An 18571-nucleotide genomic window follows, 5' to 3' on the forward strand; every position below is an offset into this window, starting at 1 on the left:
AGCACCACCTGCCCTTGCATGTGGTAGAGTCTGCGCGTCACATGTTGGACTTATCAGCCATTCCAGAACCCACCGAACCACAGCAAAAGGAGTTCATCTCTGATCGTGAGGAGCTACAAAAAAGGATGCAAGGGAGATAAGAGAATATAAAATAACACAAACAAACAAGCCAATGGTGAACAGTTCAGTTAGAAAGAACTCCTTTCATGCAGTGCCTGACTGCAGTCTTTAAAAGATTTTCATCTTTCCTTCACAATGTAGAGTGACTGACACAAACAAAAGAATGATCAAATATCTTCCATTTGTCCAGTGCCTTTAATATTGTAAAATGTCCCAAGATGATTAGAGAAGCATATAAACAAAATATGACACCACTCATCATAAGAATTAGGTCAGATGGCTGAAAGCTTAACTGAAGAAGTCAGTTTCAATGAATATTTGAAAGGGGAACAAGGTGGTGAGGTTTAGTTCCAGAGTCTGATGCCTAAGCAACTGAAGGCATGGCAACAAATGGTGAATAGATTAAAATGACGATGCTCAAAGTGCAGAATTATTTAACACAAATGTTATATTCTCTCTCCAAGGGGGACAATATTGCTTATTTCTCTGTTTGGCATTTGCTCAGTCAAACTCAATACCATTTATCTGCACTCAAATCTTATGCTTTTATGCCTTTTCACATTAAACCCCATCAGTCATAGTTTTGCCTGTTCTTATTTACAAAAATTTTGGAAAATTCTTAATTTGGTGTTACGTGAAAACTGACATATATAATTCCCTCCTCATTCATCTCAGTTAATGATTTGTGATTGAGGCAAAAAAATCTAAGGCTCTGGAACAGATTCTGAGGAACATAACATGTCACATTGCTGCTTCATCCCAACCCTATCTCCTACTTCCCCCAACCATTTAATTTATTAAAAAGCCTCTATGTCACTTAATAATCAAAAACATAGATTCCTTTTTTTGAAGCTTGGATGCATTAATAATTCCATTAGTTTAAAATATGTTAAGTTTCACAAAAGTATTCACACATACATATTTTCTGCTTTATTTCAGCAGTAATTTCAGTTAACTGAGTCTTATTAATGAAATTTGTTTTCCCACAGGTTAAAATATCAGATAGTTCATATGTGAAAAGATCCCACTGACAACATATTGTTGACAAGACTCCAAGGAGAAAGAGGAGCTGTACTTAGCAGAGAGGCCAATCCAGAGAGGATTGGAAGCCAAACTAAAGAAAATAAGAGCAAATAATGTACACACCAAATAAAGACAGATTATTCTTTACATTTCTTTGAATTTTATGAAATATTAAACTTTATTGTCAATTTATTTAAGATTCGCAGGCAACTGTTCAATAAACTCTTCACCAATATTAACATCCAATCAGCATTCAGAAGGAAGGGAATGAAACTCTGTGCTTGATGGTCTATTTTGAACAGGAGAATGCTAAGAAGGAGTGCGGTGTAGCTTTGGTCTGTCAGTTCTATATTCCTGTATTGGGTAAAAAACCTAAGTGTAGTGGCATAACAGTACCTTATAGTTCTCTCTGTACCAATGGCAGTCATTACTGCATTTCCTTTTACAGTTCCGTTCACTGAACAGCTGGGCTATCATTTATTGCCCATCCCTCACTCCTCCGGAGAAAGTTAAAAATCACACAACACCAGGTTATAGTCCAACAAGTTTATTTGGAAGCATTAGCTTTTGGAGTATTTTATTTCTCTAGAGAAGGTGGTGATGAGCTGCCTCCTTATGCTGTAGGTAGACCCACAATGTCATTAGGGAGGGAATTTCAGGACTTTAACAATGGCACTGAAGGATCAGTAATATATTTCAAAGATGGTGAGTGGCTTGGAGGGGAATTTGCAAAAAATGGTGTTCCCATGTATTTGCTGCCTTTGTTCTTTTAAATGTATTAAATGGTCATGGATTTGGAATGTGCTATTTACAGAGTCCAAGTGAATTTCTGCAATGCATGTTGTAAATAATACCCACTGATGCTATTGTAAGTCAATGGTGGGAGTGAATATTTGTGGATGGGTTGCCAATCATTGGGCTACTTTGTCCTCGATGATGTTGAGCTTCTTGAGTGTTGTTGGAGCTGCACCTATCCAGTCAAGGGGGTGCATTCCATCACACCCCTGACTCATTCTTGATGAACAGGCTTTGAGGAGTTAGAAGATAAGTCATTCACCACAGAACTCCTGGCATGTTCATGTTCTTGTCATGACAGAATTTACTTAAGACCATAAGACTATAAGATGTATGAGTACAATCAGGCAATTTGGCCCATAAAGTCAGCACCACCATCTGATCATGGCTGAAACGTTTCTCAATCCTATTCTTTTGCCTTCTTCCCATAACCTTTGATCCCCTTAGTTTTCAAAAACCTATCATCACAAAAAAGACACAAATATTTGCAGAAGCTGGAAATCAGAAATAAAAACAGAAGTTGTTGGAAAAGCTCACTCACGCTTAAATCTTTGGCTGGTCCAGATTACTTTCTGGTCACTTTTAACCTCTTCGACGTTGAAATGGAGATTCGATAATGGTAAAGCTGTTGAACAGTGCTGAACATTTTGCAGTCATCACTGAATATCCCCACTCATGACTGAATGAAGGAGGGAAGGTCATTGATGAAGCAGCTGAAGATGGCTGGGCCTAAAGCACTTCCCTGATGAATCCCTGTAGAGATGTCCTGGAAATGAGGTGACTGATATCCCACAACCGCAACCATCTTCTTTTTGCTAGGAATAACTCCGACTAGCAGAGAGATCTTCCCCTGATTCCCATCTCCTTGATGCCATATTTAGTCAAATATAGCTGTAATGTCAAGAGCTGTCACTCCCCTCCCCTCTGGAATTCAGCTCTTTTGTCCATGTTTGAACCAAGGTTGTAATGAGGATAGGAGCTGAGTGGCCCTGGGGGAACCCAAACTGGGCGTCACTGAGCAGGTTATTGCTGAGCAGGTGCTGCTTGATAGCACTGTTGATGACACCTTCCATCATCTTACTGATAATTGAGAATAGACTGATGTGGTAGTAATTTGGTTGGGTTGGATTTGTGTACAGGATATACCTGGGACATTTTCTACGTTGTCGAGTAGATGCAGTATTGTCACTATACTGAATGGCTTGGCTAAGGGTGTGGCAAGTTCTGGTGCACAGCACCATAGCCTGAGTTTTGTCAGGGCCCATAGACTTTGCAGTAGTATCCAATGCCTCCAACCATAATGTAGTCTGAATCAAATTAGCTGAAGACTGGTATCTGTGATTCTGGAGATCACTGCCAATCATTGGTGCAAATGCTTCAGCCTTAACTTTTGCACTGATGTGTAGGCTCTTCCATCATTGAGGATGGAGATATTTGTGGAGGCTACTCCTCCAGTGAGTTGTTTAATTATCATCACCATTCATGACTAGCAGTACTCCAGAGCTTAGATCTGATCCATTGTTATGGGGATTCCTTAGCTCTGTCTATCACTCACTGCTTATGCTGGTTGGCACGCAAATAGTCCTGTTTGGTTGCTTTCCCAGGTTGGCACCACATTTTCAGTTTGGTCTGGTGCTGTTCCTAGCATGTCCTCCTGCAATCTCCAGGGTTGATCCCCTGGCTTGATGGTAATTGGAATCTGCTGACATATGATGTTACAGATTGTGATGGAGTACAATTCTGCTGCTGTTGATGGCCCACAGCACCTCATAGATGCCCAGTCTTGCGTTGCTAGATCTGATTGAATTCTGTCCCATTTGCACAGTGTTGGTACCACACAACACGATGCAAGGTATTCTCAATGTGAAGGCAGGACTTCATCTGTGAGTCTTAACAACAAACAAATTCCCTGGACTGGATGAATTGTGTCGCACGCTGCTGTGGAAGGTGAGGCAGGAAATTGCAGGGACTCAGGCACAAATTTTAATTCTGGCCACAGGGAAATGTGCCAGAGGACTGGAGGTTGGGAATTGTGGCTCCATTTTTTAACAAAGGTGGTAGAAATGAACCAGGAAATTACAGAGCATGTTAGTAGGAGGGAATCTTTTAGAGAAAATTCTAGAAGAGCGAATTAATACCAATTTGGAAAGGCATGAATTAATTAGGGACAGTCAGTATGTCTTTGTAAGAGGGAGGTCATGTCCAACAAATTTGTTAGGTTTTGAAAATGTGGTCAAGTATATGGATGAGGAAAGTTCAGTTGATGTAGTTTATATGAATTTTAGCAAAGCTTTTGACAAGGTCCCACATGGGAGTCTGATTGAGAAAGTTAAAGCATATGGAATTGAGAGAAACCTGGCAGATGGATCAGAAACTGGCTTAGTAATAGCACACAAAGGATAGTGGTAGAAGGCTCTTTGAGTGACTGAAGGCCTCTGATGTATCACAAGGATTAGTACTGGGCCCTTATTGTTTGTTATATACATAAGTGATTTAGTTGAAAATGTAGGGATAATGTTAAGCAAATTTGCAGATGACGTCAAGATTGGTAAAGTGGTTAATAGTGAAGAAGATGGTTATAGGTTACAGCAAGATATGCATGGATTGGTCAGATGGGCAGACCAATGGCAGATGGTATTTAATCCTGATAAGTGGTGAGGTGATACACTTTGGAAGAAGAAACAAGATGAGGGAGTATTTAATGAATGTCAGGACAGTGGGTAGCTCAGAGGAGCAGAGGGATCTTGGGGTAATTATTCACAGATCCCTGAAGTCAACAGAGCAAATGAATAGGATAGTTAAGAAGGCATATGGAACATTTGCTTTCATCAGTCATGGCATAGTGTATAAGGGCAAGGAGGTAATGTTGGAATTGTACAGAGCATTCGTCAGGTCACAACTGGAGTACTGTGTGGCGTTCTGGTCACCTTGCTACAGAAAGGATATGTTAACACTAGAGTGGTTACAGACGAGATTAATCAGGATGTTGCTTGGGGTGGAGAAACCGAGCTATAAGGAGAGACTAAATGGGCTTGGATTGTTTTCTCGAGATGAGAGAAAACTGAGGGGGGACATGATTCAGGTGTATAAGATTATGAGGGGTAGGAACAGGGTGAATAGAGAGTAGTTGCTCCCCTTGGTTGTGGGGTCAGTCACAAGAAGGCATAATTTTTGGGTAAGGGGTATGAGATCCAGAGAATTTTTTGGGAAAAAAACTTTTTAACTCAATGAGTGGAGTCAATCTGGAATGCATTTACTGAGAAGGTTGTGGAGGCAGGAAACCTTACAAACTTTAAAAAGATTTGGATGAGCCCTTCAAGTATCATAACATTCAAGGATGTGAGGCAAGTGTAGGGAATTGCAATTAGTGCACATTTAGGGGTAATTTTCTGCTGGATGAACCTATAATGAATCTAAAAACTAAGCATCCATAGTAGTTTAGCACATGATGCAGTTGTGAATCAGAACCTGGTTAAACATTCAACAGACAAGCATGCAGTCAGGCAGACCTGGCTCTTCATTCCCCATTTTGCCAGGTGGCTCTGACATCCCAATGGGCTGCATTTTGTCAGAATGGCAGTCGCCTCAACAACAGGCTGGAAGGCTGTGTAGGGGAACCGCAGCTACCAATGTGAAGGCGGTAAACTGCCCTTGGGCTGCCTATCCCTTTAACAGTGGAGGCCTTGCCTCTAAGAATTGCCAGGAGAAAGTGAGTCTGCAGATGCTGGAGATCAAAGTTGAAACTTTATTGCTGGAACAGCACAGCAGGTCAGGCAGCATCCAGGGAACAGGAGATTCGACGTTTCGGGCACAGGCCCTTCTTCAGGAATGAGCAGAGAGTGTTCAGCAGGAGAAGATAAAAGGTAGGGAGGAGGGACTTGGAGGAGGGGAGTTGGAAATGTGATAGGTGGAAAGAGGTCAAGGTGAGGGTGATAGGTCGGAGTAGGGTGGAGGCGGAGAGGTCAAGAAGAAGACTGCAGGTCAGGAAGGCGGTGCCGGGCTGGAAGGATCCGGCTGAGACAAGGTGGGGGGAGGGGGGATGAAGAAACTGGTGAAGTCCAAGTTCATCCCCTGCGGTTGGAGGGTTCCCAGTCGGAAGATAAGACGCTCCTCCTCCGACCGTCGGGTTGTTGTGGTTTGGCGGTGGATGAGTCCAATGACCTGCATATCCTCGGTGGAGTGGGAGGGGGAGTTGAAATGCTGTGCCACAGGTTGGTTGGGTTGGTTCGTCCGGGTGGCCCAGAGGTGCTCCCTGAATCGCTCCGCAAGTAGGCGGCCTGTCTCCCCAATATAGAGGAGGCCACACCGGCTGCAGCGGATGCAGTAGATGATGTGGGTGGAGGTGCAGGTGAATCTGTGGCGGATATGGAAGTTTCCCTTGGGGCCTTGGAGAGAAGTGAGGGGGGAGGTGTGGGCGCAAGTGTTGCACCTCCTGCGGTGGCCTTGGAGAGAAGTGAGGGGGGAGGTGTGGGCGCAAGTGTTGCACCTCCTGCGGTTGCTAAGAATTGCCAATCAATTGAAGTGCCATTGATTTTAGTTCCAACAGTACCATTGGGAGCCATTCCTGCAACTGTACCCAACGTGTGGAAACAATGATGGATACTGCTCCAGCAGCACAGTCAGAGAGCAGGGGTTGCTGCAACCAATCAGGTAGGCTCTGTGAGGGTTCTGGGGAGGGGTGTCATTGAGGGAAACAGTCATATCTGTTGATCCACAGAGTGCTCAAGCAGGAATAGGCAAGTCCCAGGATCTGCCAGGCAGTCTCCCATGGTGGGGGGAAAGCCACTTTAAGTGTTGTTGCAATGCATTACAAAGTGAATGTGAAGGCACATCACTCCTCAACACAGTGTATCTCGTAGCCCCCCAGGGGCAGGTATTTCAACAACACAAAGCACACCACACACCCAAAAGTTATTTAGTCACTCTATGTGAAATCCTTTGGAGATTAATGTAGCACCCAAGCCATGACTTATCACATATTTGTGATCATATTCTCCTCATTTTCTGGAAGTGCCAGCCCATTTTTAAAAATTGTACACTTTGTTACCCATGAATGCAACAGCAAAAACAACTGAAAAATAAAGAATTGCAGATGCTGGACATTTGAAACAAGCACAGAAAGTGCTGGAGAAACTCAGCAGGGTCTGGCAGCATTTCTCAAGAGAGAAACAGAGTTAATGTTTCAGGTCCAGTTTGATTCAAGAGTCATACTGGATTCAAAATGTTAACTCTGTTTTCTCTCCATAGATGCTGCCAGACCTGCTGAATTTCTCCAAAATGTTCTGTGTTTGTTTCAGCTGATTTTTACACTCTATTACTATGCCAGTTTCAGAATGTATTCCATGATGAATGATATGATATTTGCATTCCAGTTCTGGACTTTCCAATGTGCCATCTAATGGATATGATTTCACTGTATATTATACCCAAGTCCTGACACTGGATTATATTTCCTACCATGCATTATAGGATTCTGGACAAATGGAAGACCTTGTGCTTGATGTACATTCAATCATGCAAAGTTTAGGAATCCATATATTGCCATTAATCTAGACCATAATTCCTCTTTAAAAAAGGAGTGTAATGGAATTAAGTTAACCACTTGTCTGCTGGCCAAAATTGCAGAATACTGTTGCCGTTTTCTCTTTTTTTAAAATTCAGTATTTCTGCAAATACTTTTGATTGTAGTTTGTTACAAACAATAGATGAGACTGTACCAGTGAAGGGCAAAAGAAATTGAATGACGAGGGAATGCTTTTTGATTAATTTTCTTGTCAATTTTAATTTATAACACTGGAAGCATAAACTTGAAACTGCAATATTCCTCAGCCTGAATGTACAGCTAGAAATGAGCTTTATGCCGTCTCTGTAATTAAATATTTAACCTTTCACTATTTTATAATTTTTTTAAGCAATTCACATGATGTTGAAATAAACTTTCAACCAGTTTTATGATATAGATTTAAAATTACTGTATAGAACACGTACAAAGCAAATTTATGTAAAAAGTAAATGCACTTAAATACTTTGCCTTAATTTGACTTCACATCATTTTATTGCCACATTGCTTTTTTCTCTCATGTCAATTTAACTCTTACATTTTCATTAACCCACATTATTGCCACCTTTTACCTATGATTTTCTTGACTATTGGCTCCCATTCATCATTTTGAAGTTTTGAACACTTTTAATTTTATTGTGGGCTGTACAATCTATGTTATTAATTGTTGTGTTGTAGGGATAAAGTTATTGAAATAAGTCATAAGTAATAATATCAGTGTCCTGCATGGGAATGATCATTTACTGTCTAAAATTAATTTTCCATCTTTTTTGAATAAAATGATCAGTTTTGTGGAATTAGAAGGCAGTTACTAATTAAAGATGATAATTTAAAATGGATGACATGATTGTAGAAAAGTGACAGATTCCCGAGTGACATAGGGAAAGATTAGTTAAAGAACTTAAAAACATTTTGGAATTAGTTTATATTGGAAGATTGAGACATAGGCAAATGTCAAATGCATCAAGGCCAGAGAGTGACAAAATCTGTCTGTGATACTCAAAGGGTTAAGAGTACTGTTGACAAAGTAACTAACAATTGAGACTGTTTACCAGACTGGGGACTAAAGTTTCATTATGAAATACACAGATGCACACTATTTAATCTCGGTGACTAAACATACTTTCCCCAGCCAATATATTAACATTTTCCAGTTTACTGGTTAATCTCAACTATTTTAGCAATGTCAAATACAGGGGCAATAAGTAATTAGGAAGGTAAGTGGAATGCAGGCCTTTATTGCAAGGAGGATGGAGTATAAATGTAGGACAGTGTTGCTACAATTGTACTGGGCATTGGTGAGACAGCACCTGGAGTATGTGTATAACTTTTACCTTCATTTTTAATGAGGGCTATGTACTTCCATTGGAAGAAATTCACAAAAGATTCATTGGGTTAATACTTGGGATAAAGGTATTGTTTCATGGGGGAATATTGAGCAGGTTGGGCATGTACTCATAGATTTGAAGAATGCGAGGTGACCTTATTGAAATATATAAGATCCTGTGGGTGTGGGGTTGGGGGTGGGGCTTGACAGTATATATGCTAAAAGGATGTTTCCCCCTGTGGGGGAATTTAAACATAAATAATGTCCCACCTAAGGAGTCATTTCTTCTTTCAGAAAGTCATTTGTGTTTGTAATTCACTTTCCCAGCATGTAGTGGGCACTGGGTGATTCAATATGTTCAAGATTGCATCAGATATTTAGAATATAGAACATACAACAGTACAGCACAGAACAGGCCCTTCAGCCCACGATGTTGTGCCGACCACTGATCCTCATGAATGCACCCTCAAATTTCTGTGACCATATGCAAGTCCAGTAGTCTCTTAAATGTCCCCAATGACCTTGCTTCCACAACTGCTGCTGGCAACGCGTTCCATGCTCTCACAAATCTCTGTATAAAGAACCCGCCTCTGACATCCCCTCTATATTTTCTTCCAACCAGCTTAAAACTATGACCCCTCGTGTTAGCCATTTCTGCCCAGGGAAATAGTCTCTGGCTATCGACTCTATCTATACCTCTCATTATCTTGTATACCTCAATTAGGTCCCCTCTCCTCCTCCTTTTCTCCAATGAAAAAAGTCCGAGCTCAGTCAACCTCTTTTCATGAGATAAGCCCTCCAGTCCAGGCAGCATCCTGGTAAACCTCCTCTGAACCCTCTCCAAAGCATCCACATCTTTCCTATAATAGAATACTGCGTCCAGTTCTGGTCACCCTAAGTGCGGTCAACCAAAGTTTTATAGAGCTGCAACAAGATCTCACGACTCTTAAACTCAATCCCACTGTTAATGAAAGCCAAAACACCATATGCTTTCTTAACAACCCTGTCCACTTGGATGGCCATTTTAAGGGATCTATGTACCTGCACACCAAGATCCCTCTGTTCCTCCACACTGCCAAGAATCCTATCCTTAATCCTGTACTCAGCTTTCAAATTTGACCTTCCAAAATGCATCACCTCACATTTATCCAGGTTGAACTCCATCTGCCACCTCTCAACCCAATTCTGCATCCTGTCAATGTCCCGCTGCAGCCTATAACAGCCCTCTATACTGTCAACGACACCTCCAACCTTTGTGTCGTCTGCAAACTAGCTGCCCCATCCTTCAATCCCCTCATCCAAGTCATATTTGATTGACAGGAAAATGGAGTTGAGGCCACAATTAAATCTGCCATGATCTTCATTGAATGGCAGCACAGGCTTGAGGGATAGAATGACCTACTCATGCTTCTAATGTTTTAGGATTTTATGATCCTTTTGTACCTTTTAGGATTGTTGCAGTTTATAGTATTTGACATATTTCAAGTAAGGGAAGGATGGATTTCCAGCAACTGAGCCGTGAGACCAGGGATGGTAATGATAGCAAAGGGCCAGCAATGTACTAGCACACTGCATTCCTATATCTCCCTGCAAATCTTAGTGCCAAATATTTCTTACATTCCCACATTTAATCAGACAAGTAGGCACTGCCTCATTCACAACCTTCAGATATTCTCTTCTGTGCTTCAAACAAGATTGATTGACAAGCAATGATAACAGCAATACCATAGAAATGCTTGCATTGTTATTAACCACGAAATTACATCCTGACTAACTGTTTGCAGTAAACAAGAAGGTTCAGGCTCTCAAGGGTGACAGTGGAATATGGTTCTATTTATTTGAAATGGAAAGAAATTTGTGCACTGCAGTAATATCTTTTATCACAAGCATCAGCAACCTTCAGCTAATGAGAGCTCTTGAGACCTTTTAAACTGGCTCTGGTAATGCAGAAGTGTGTGATATGCTACTTTTTGCATTTTTGGACAGCCCTCTTCTGATTAACAGAATCTACAGTGGAAAGTAATTTTGCCGTTTTATTGTTAGAGCTAAAGAGACACAAAGTGCAGCTTGACACATGCAGCTATGAGGGAAAATGATCACTGAGTTCATGTGATTATGTCAGTAAATTAGTAATAACAGGACAAAAATGTGAGGGGAGGTCTCCTGATTGCACTGTCTCTCTATGGTCGCATGATTCACTAGCTAAATTTACAGCAATGGATTGTGTCAATCCATCAAAGTTTCTAGGCATTAATGCAACATCCTTTTTTACTTTAGCAAGTGGGGCACAGTGACGGGGCCAGACCTTGGATGAAAAGGTCATCCAGAACCATTTACTAACGTGTATGATTATCTGAATATGACTCAGAAATTCTGTGTCATTGTCCCTGGGTTCTGTGGGTCCTTGCATGGATGTTGAGTCCAATCCTAGAGCCACATCTCTCACCACACATTTGGCAGTCGTTTCCAGGAGGTGGAATTGGTCCTTGACCTTGATGTCATTGGCATTTCTTTCTCCGGTTCCTTTTCCGTACTTCCTCTCGTCACCAGATGTTCTCAAAAAATCGTGTCCCTTCTTACAAGAGCTTCTGCCATGTCAGTTCCTTCTGAGTGGTTGAATCCAAGAAGAAAACGACACTAACCTCACTGTGAGACCTCAGTATGTGGATGACATCATCTCTGCTCTCCTGGAAGAGAATCTACAAGCCTCACTTAATATCTTTGCGAAAGCATACTGAAGAATTGGCCTCAGCCTCAACCTTAAAAAGACTCAAATCCTTTACCAACCCATCCCAGGGCAAGTTGCAGTCCATCTCTTCATTAAGTTAAATGGAGAAATCCTCACAAATGTGGAACATTTCCCTTACCTTGAAAGAGACCTCTCAACATTAATTTTACAATTCAACATCGCATCCAATCTGCGAGCACCACTTTTGATCACCAATGGAGGAGAGTGTGTTTGATGTTGCTTTTTTATTATTTTTTGAGGTTAAATAAGTAATAAAATTCTTCTATCATTGACTCAAGAAAACTTCAGGATTGACTCCTCCATTTTTTTGGCAATCTACATTTTAATTGAAGTGTAATATCAGTGTTACAAAAAATGTTACAACTGACGAAGACAGAATTAAAAATAGGGCAGATAGCTTTCCCCTTTCTAGTCATTATAAATTAAAGAATTTGCATTTATATAAGAGCTTTTTGCACACCCACCATAAACACTGATGTACTTTTGAAGTGATGTCATTATGGTGGCTAAATTCTGCCACCAAATTGTCCCATAAACTGTGATGAGAAAAATGATTCGATTCCATTGGACTTGTTCATTGATGCCGCAGAATAAAACTCATTACAAAACACATCAAACTTTGCTGTCCACTGATGTTCACTCACTGGAAAACTGTCTTTCTAAAAAAAGTGGCATGGAATTTTTCAAGACCATTCATAAGAACAGATGGAATCTCCATTTAACATCTTACTCAAACAACAGAATTCCCTTAGAAGAATTAGAATTAGTGTAGCTGTTCTTGTTGTATGCACTCAAATGAGTGCAGTGAAAAGTTTGTAATGTTGCTTTTAGCGCCACCTAAAGTGTACCTAGATATAGATACTTTAAGTATTGTCACAGAATTAAAATAGTAAAGAACAGCCCTGAAGTACCAATCCAGATTAAAGGCCAAATCTTTGAACCCAGCAACTCCTGACTTGGAGAAGAGAGGGTTACAGTAATGCTGAGGCTAACAGTTATGAATCAGGTGTGACATTTTTAAGGAATGGTGGTTATTGTTGCTAAGAGCCACATCTTATAAAACAAAAAAGTTTCAGAATTAGTTAGGAGTTATAAAGTGTTGAGTTAAAGAGTAATATGGCTTTGAGATCCTGAGATTAATGGTGAATCAAGAAAGAAAGATGTTTATTCATTCATGACATGTGGGCAACGCTGGCTGGGCCAACTTTTATTGTCATTCCTAGTTGCCTGTTGAGAAAGTAGTGTTGAGTTGCTTTCTTGAACAGTTGCAGTCCACCTACAGTGTTCTTAGGGAGGGAATTCCAGAAATTTGATCCAGTGACATTAAAGCAACGGCGATATATTTCCAAGTCAGATTGGTGAGTGGCTTGGAGGGGAACCTGAACGTTGTCATGTTCCCATTGATCTGCTGCCTTGTCCTTCTGGATGGTGGTAATTATTGGTTTGGAATGTGCCGTCTAAGGAGCCTTCATTATTTTCTGCAGTGTATTTTGTAGATGGTACACACTGCTGTGACATCGGTGATAGAGGGAGTGGGTGACTGAGGATGTGGTGCCGATCAAGTAGGCTGCATTATCCTGGATGGTGACAAAGTTCCTGAGTGTTCTTGAAGCTGCACCCATCTAGGCAAGTGGGCAGTATTCCATCACACTCCTGACTTGTACCTTATAGATAATGGACAGACTTTGGGGAGACAGGAGATGTGTTATTCAATGCAGTATTCCTAGCTTCTGACCTGCTCTTATAGCCACTTTGTTTATATGGCCAGTTCAATTCAATTTCTGGTCAACAGTAATCTCCAGGACATTGGTAACAGTGACATAATGTTATTGAATGGTAAAGGATTGTGGTTATATACCCTTTTGTTTGAGATGGTCATTGCCTAGCACTTGTAAGGTGCAAATGTTGCTTGACATTGGTCAGATCAAACCCTGCTCATTGTTTAGTTCTAGTTACATTTGTACACGGATTGCTTCAATATCTGAGGAGTTGTGAATGGTGCTGAACATTGTGCAATCATTGGCGAACATTCCCATTTCTGACTTTATAATGGAGGAAAAGTCATTAATGAAACAGCTAAAGATGGTTGGGTTGGGGACACACCCTGAGGAACATCTGCAGAAATATCCTGGAGCTGAAATGACTGACCTCCAATAACCACAACCATCTTTCTATGTGCCATGTATGACTCCAACCAATGGAGACTTAACCCTCTGATTTGCTTGTGTTGCTTGATGCCACATACATTCGAATGCAGCTTTGACACCAATAGGCCATCACTCTCACCTCACCTCTGGAATTCAGCTCGTTTATCCATTTTTGAACCAACGCTGTAATGAGGTCAGGAGTTGAGTGGGCCAGGTGGAACCCAAACTGGGCATCATTGAGCAGGTTATTGCTGAGCAGGTGTTGCTTGATAGCACTGTTGATGACACCTTCCATCACTTTATTGATGATCGAGAGTAAACTGATGGGGCAGTAATTGACTGGGTTGAATTTGGTCTACCTTTTGTGGACAGCTCATACCTGAACACTTTACCAATTGGAAATTAGCTGAAGAGTAACATCATGATGCTTGAATCTCTCTCTACTTCATTGTGTGTCTGTGTATTTTTGCAGATGTTTTTAGTTATTTGGAGGGGTAACATTTAGTTTTCATGTTACAAATTTTCATGTTTTCATGTTACAAACTGTTTACCAGTTTTGTATTTTTGTGAAATAAAGTTTAGTTTTATCATAAAGTAATAATGTTGTGTTCATTAAAGTAATTTAATTGATGTATCTTTTCATTGTAAGTCTATTTTAGAAAAAAAGCACTTGATTGGTCATATCAGGAATTAGGAAAAACAATTAAATGGATGTTGTGTCTCATGATGTAGTGAGACAAAAGAGAGATAAGCACACTCCATATATCCCCATGACCACAGTTGCAAGGTATAACTGAATGAAGAATCATAACAGAGAAAAAAAACTTTCCATGTTATCCTGCCCTGTGTGAGAGATGGATCAGACATACAAAAACATCAACTATCTGAGTTTTGATATGCATATTTACTCAGATATCATGTTTTTGTTTTTGTTATATCAATATTAGATTCCAAGGACAGGAATTTAATCAAAGGCTCAGTTGATGTTTCATCCACTTAAGCTTGAGTGATCTGAGATTAGATTGCTGTCTTGAAATCATAGACTGTGTCTGTTATCATTTCAAGTTTATTCCTCATCAGTTATGTCAAAGGTGTTCATTTTGTTTTTGTTGTATCAGTTTTGGTGCTGGCTGCAGCTGTCAGGATACACATTATCTAGCAGCACATTGCAAGGATTAGCATCTTTCTGGCATCAACGTAGCAAGATTAACAATAATGTGGTTATTATGAAAGGTGTATCAAGAAATACTCTAAACCTGATAACTTGTGAATTTGAAACACATTTTATAATACAACGGTTATATTCTTTTTATGGTTATAATTTTAAATATTAATTAGATAAATTAATCGTTCTTTGGTTATAAAAAATCAAATAGTTCTGTCTACAAACAAGATTAAATCTTTTCTCAACTTCAGAGACTTGAAATAATCAAGAATTGCACTAGGGTAGGAATAGGTCCAGTCAAGGATAGTAGTGGGAAGTTGCGTGTGGAGGCGGAAGAGATTGGGGAGACACTGAATGAATACTTTTCTTCAGTATTTACTCAGGAACAGGGCATTGTCGTCGATGTGAATACTGAGTCACAAATAAGTAGAATGGATGGCTTTGAGGTATGTAGAGAAGAGGTGTTGGAAATCCTGGAAAAGGTGAAAATAGATAAGTCCCCTGGGCCTGATGGCATTTATCCTAGGATTCTCTGGGAAGCAAGGGAGGAGATTGCAGAGCCATTGGCCTTGATTTTTATGTCCTCTTTGTCTACAGGAGTAGTGCCAGAAGACTGGAGGATAGCAAATGTGGTTCCCTTGTTCAAAAAGGGGAGTAGGGATAACCCTAGTAACTATAGGCCGGTGAGTCTCACTTCTGTTGTGGGCAAAGTCTTAGAGAGAATTGTAAGGGATAGGATTTATGCACATCTGGATAGGAATAATGTGATCAAGGATAGTCAGCATGGTTTTGTGAAGGGCAGGTCGTGCCTCACAAACCTTATTGAATTCTTTGAAAAGGTGACGAAGGAGGTTGATGAGGGGAAAGCGGTAGATGTGGTATATATGGATTTTAGTAAGGCGTTTGATAAGGTTCCCCATGGTAGGCTACTGCAGAAAATACGGAGATATGGCATTGAGGGTGAGTTGGAGGTTTGGATTAGGAATTGGCTGGATGGAAGAAGACAGAGGGTAGTAGTTGATGGCAAAGTTTCTTTATGGAGTGCCGTCACTAGCGGTGTTCCGCAAGGATCTGTTTTGGGACCATTGCTGTTTGTCATTTTTATAAATGACCTGGAAGAGGGGTTAGAAGGTTGGGTGAGCAAGTTTGCGGATGATACGAAAGTCGGAGGAGTTGTTGACAGTGAGGAAGGATGTGGCAGGTTACAGCAGGATATAGAGAAGCTGCAGAGCTGGGCAGAAAGGTGGCAAATGGAATTCAATGTAGCTAAATGTGAGGTGATTCACTTTGGGAAGAATAACAAAAAGATGGGGTACTGGGCTAATGGTCGGATACTTGGTAGTGTGGATGAGCAGAGGGATCTTGGTGTCCATGTACACAGATCTCTGAAAGTTGCCACCCAGGTAAATAGTGCGGTGAGGAAGGCATATGGCGTACTGGCTTTTATTGGTAGAGGAATTGAGTTCCGGAGTCCTGAGGTCATGATGCAGTTGTATAAAACTCTGGTGCGGCCGCATCTGGAATATTGTGTGCAGTTTTGGTCGCCATACTATAGGAAGGATGTGGAGGCACTGGAACGGGTGCAGAGGAGGTTTACCAGGATGTTGCCTGGTATGGAAGGAAGATCGTATGAGGATAGACTGAGACACTTGGGGCTGTTTTCATTAGAGAAAAGAAGGTTTAGGGGTGACTTGATTGAGGTGTACAAGATGATTAGGGGGTTAGATAGGGTTGACAGTGTGAACCTTTTCCCGCGTATGGAGTCGGGTATTACAAGGGGGCATAGCTTTAAATTAAGGGGGGGTAGATATAGGACTGAAGTTAGGGGTAGGTTCTTCACTCAGCGAGTCGTAAGTTCATGGAATGCCCTGCCAGCAGCAGTGGTGGACTCTCCCTCTTTATGGGCATTTAAGCGGGCATTGGATAGGTATATGGAGGATAGTGGGTTAGTATAGGTTAGGTGGGCTTGGATCGGCGCAACATCGAGGGCCAAAGGGCCTGTACTGCGCTGTATTCTTCTATGTTCTATGTTCTATGCACAGAAAGGCAATAAAACTTGCATTTATATAGCACATCTAGCACATTTGTTAAGTGAGGGCATGACGAGACATTATTATGAAGCTACGAATGATATTGACAGATTGCTACAATTTAAAGATAATGTTATTTTCACAAAAAGATCTCAGCCTTATGTTGTCATGTCCATAATGGTGATTTTTGATTGCAATAGAAATGTAATCAATACTGCTAACTATTGTAGGAAAGCCCGAAGATTACAGCATTGCCACCATGGGTGGAAATGATTACATGTGATGGATCATCACAGTAAAACTCTCTATTCACAATAGAGAGGACTCCATAACAAATACATTTATCACAAATGAGATCCGTGAGACCTGAAAGTTTGGCAGAGATTTACAAGGATATTGTGGAGAAAATTCTGTGACATTAGAAATAATATTGGTGGCTAATGTTCAGGAAAACACATCAAGCAGTATTTCAAATTGGAGTAAAAATAAGAATAGTTGTTCCATAGAGACATTTAGAATTCTGAAGGGATAGAACAATAGACAGGAATGGACATGTATTGAGTGGAATTAAAATGAGAGGATAATAATGTTAAGACTAAATGTAAAAAAAAATCAGAGCACAGTTCAGGTAAATTTGCTGCAAATCTATGATGAGGGGTTCTTAGTCCATTTTTCATTCATGACAATATTAAGTTTGCAAAAATGTGGTATTGATTTTTGATATTATGGAAATTTGAAACCTCAATACTTTAGACTTGGAGTTTATCGTTCAAGCAATTTTAGATATTAAAATCTTTGTTCTTGGTCTTAATTGATTTCACAAGTATTTATAATTATATTTCTGTTCTCATTAATGATGCAATGGGAAAATGTGAGGCAACAATTGTTACTTTTGAAATTCTTATGTCTCGGTGTAACCCTAGTGCCTCCACCTACCAACCAATGTCATGAATTTATACGTCAATTTATTGTCATGATTTTCAGTAATGCATTTTTGTCTCATTTACTATCTTACATTGCAATTTTGAAATGTTACCAGTTACCACACAATTGCAAATTTTGGCCATTAAGACAAGTTTCTGAAGATTGTTCCCACTCAGGTCCAGGTTTATATAAATATGTGCAAAGGAATATCTACGCATCAACTAACAATTGACATTACTGAAAACAATTGAATAATAATAAATACAATAGAAAAATGATGCTTATATTAGGAAAGAAAAGACTATTAATCTACCTATCAAGAAAATTGACTTTATAACTATGAAGCAGGATTTACCAGCCTCGAACAATTCAGTTAAAATCTGTAGGAAGAGAAATCACCTTTCATTACATCTATTATAATTAATACAATATATCCAAGTCAGTTAAAGGAATCAGCTTTCTGAATTTTGTAATCAATTATATGCTATTCTTCCAAGACTCAGTATAATTTTCATAAAATTCCTAAAGATAGCTTCTGCTGTTTACCAAAGATAAACTTCCTTTTGCATTGTCTCACTTCTGTGATTCTGTGGTGTAAATATTACATCTTAAATCACACCTCCTGAAATGCAAGTCCTGGTGGAAAACAAATTCTGCCTTTGATCTCTACAATAATCTGTTCCTATATCCTTTGAAGTGCTTATCTGGTATTGCAACTCTCTCCTCCTTTT

The sequence above is a fragment of the Chiloscyllium plagiosum genome, unplaced genomic scaffold (assembly GCF_037043375.1).
Source record: "Chiloscyllium plagiosum isolate Xiang-an unplaced genomic scaffold, Cpla_swu_hap1 HiC_scaffold_37, whole genome shotgun sequence".
Lineage (NCBI taxonomy): Eukaryota > Metazoa > Chordata > Chondrichthyes > Orectolobiformes > Hemiscylliidae > Chiloscyllium > Chiloscyllium plagiosum.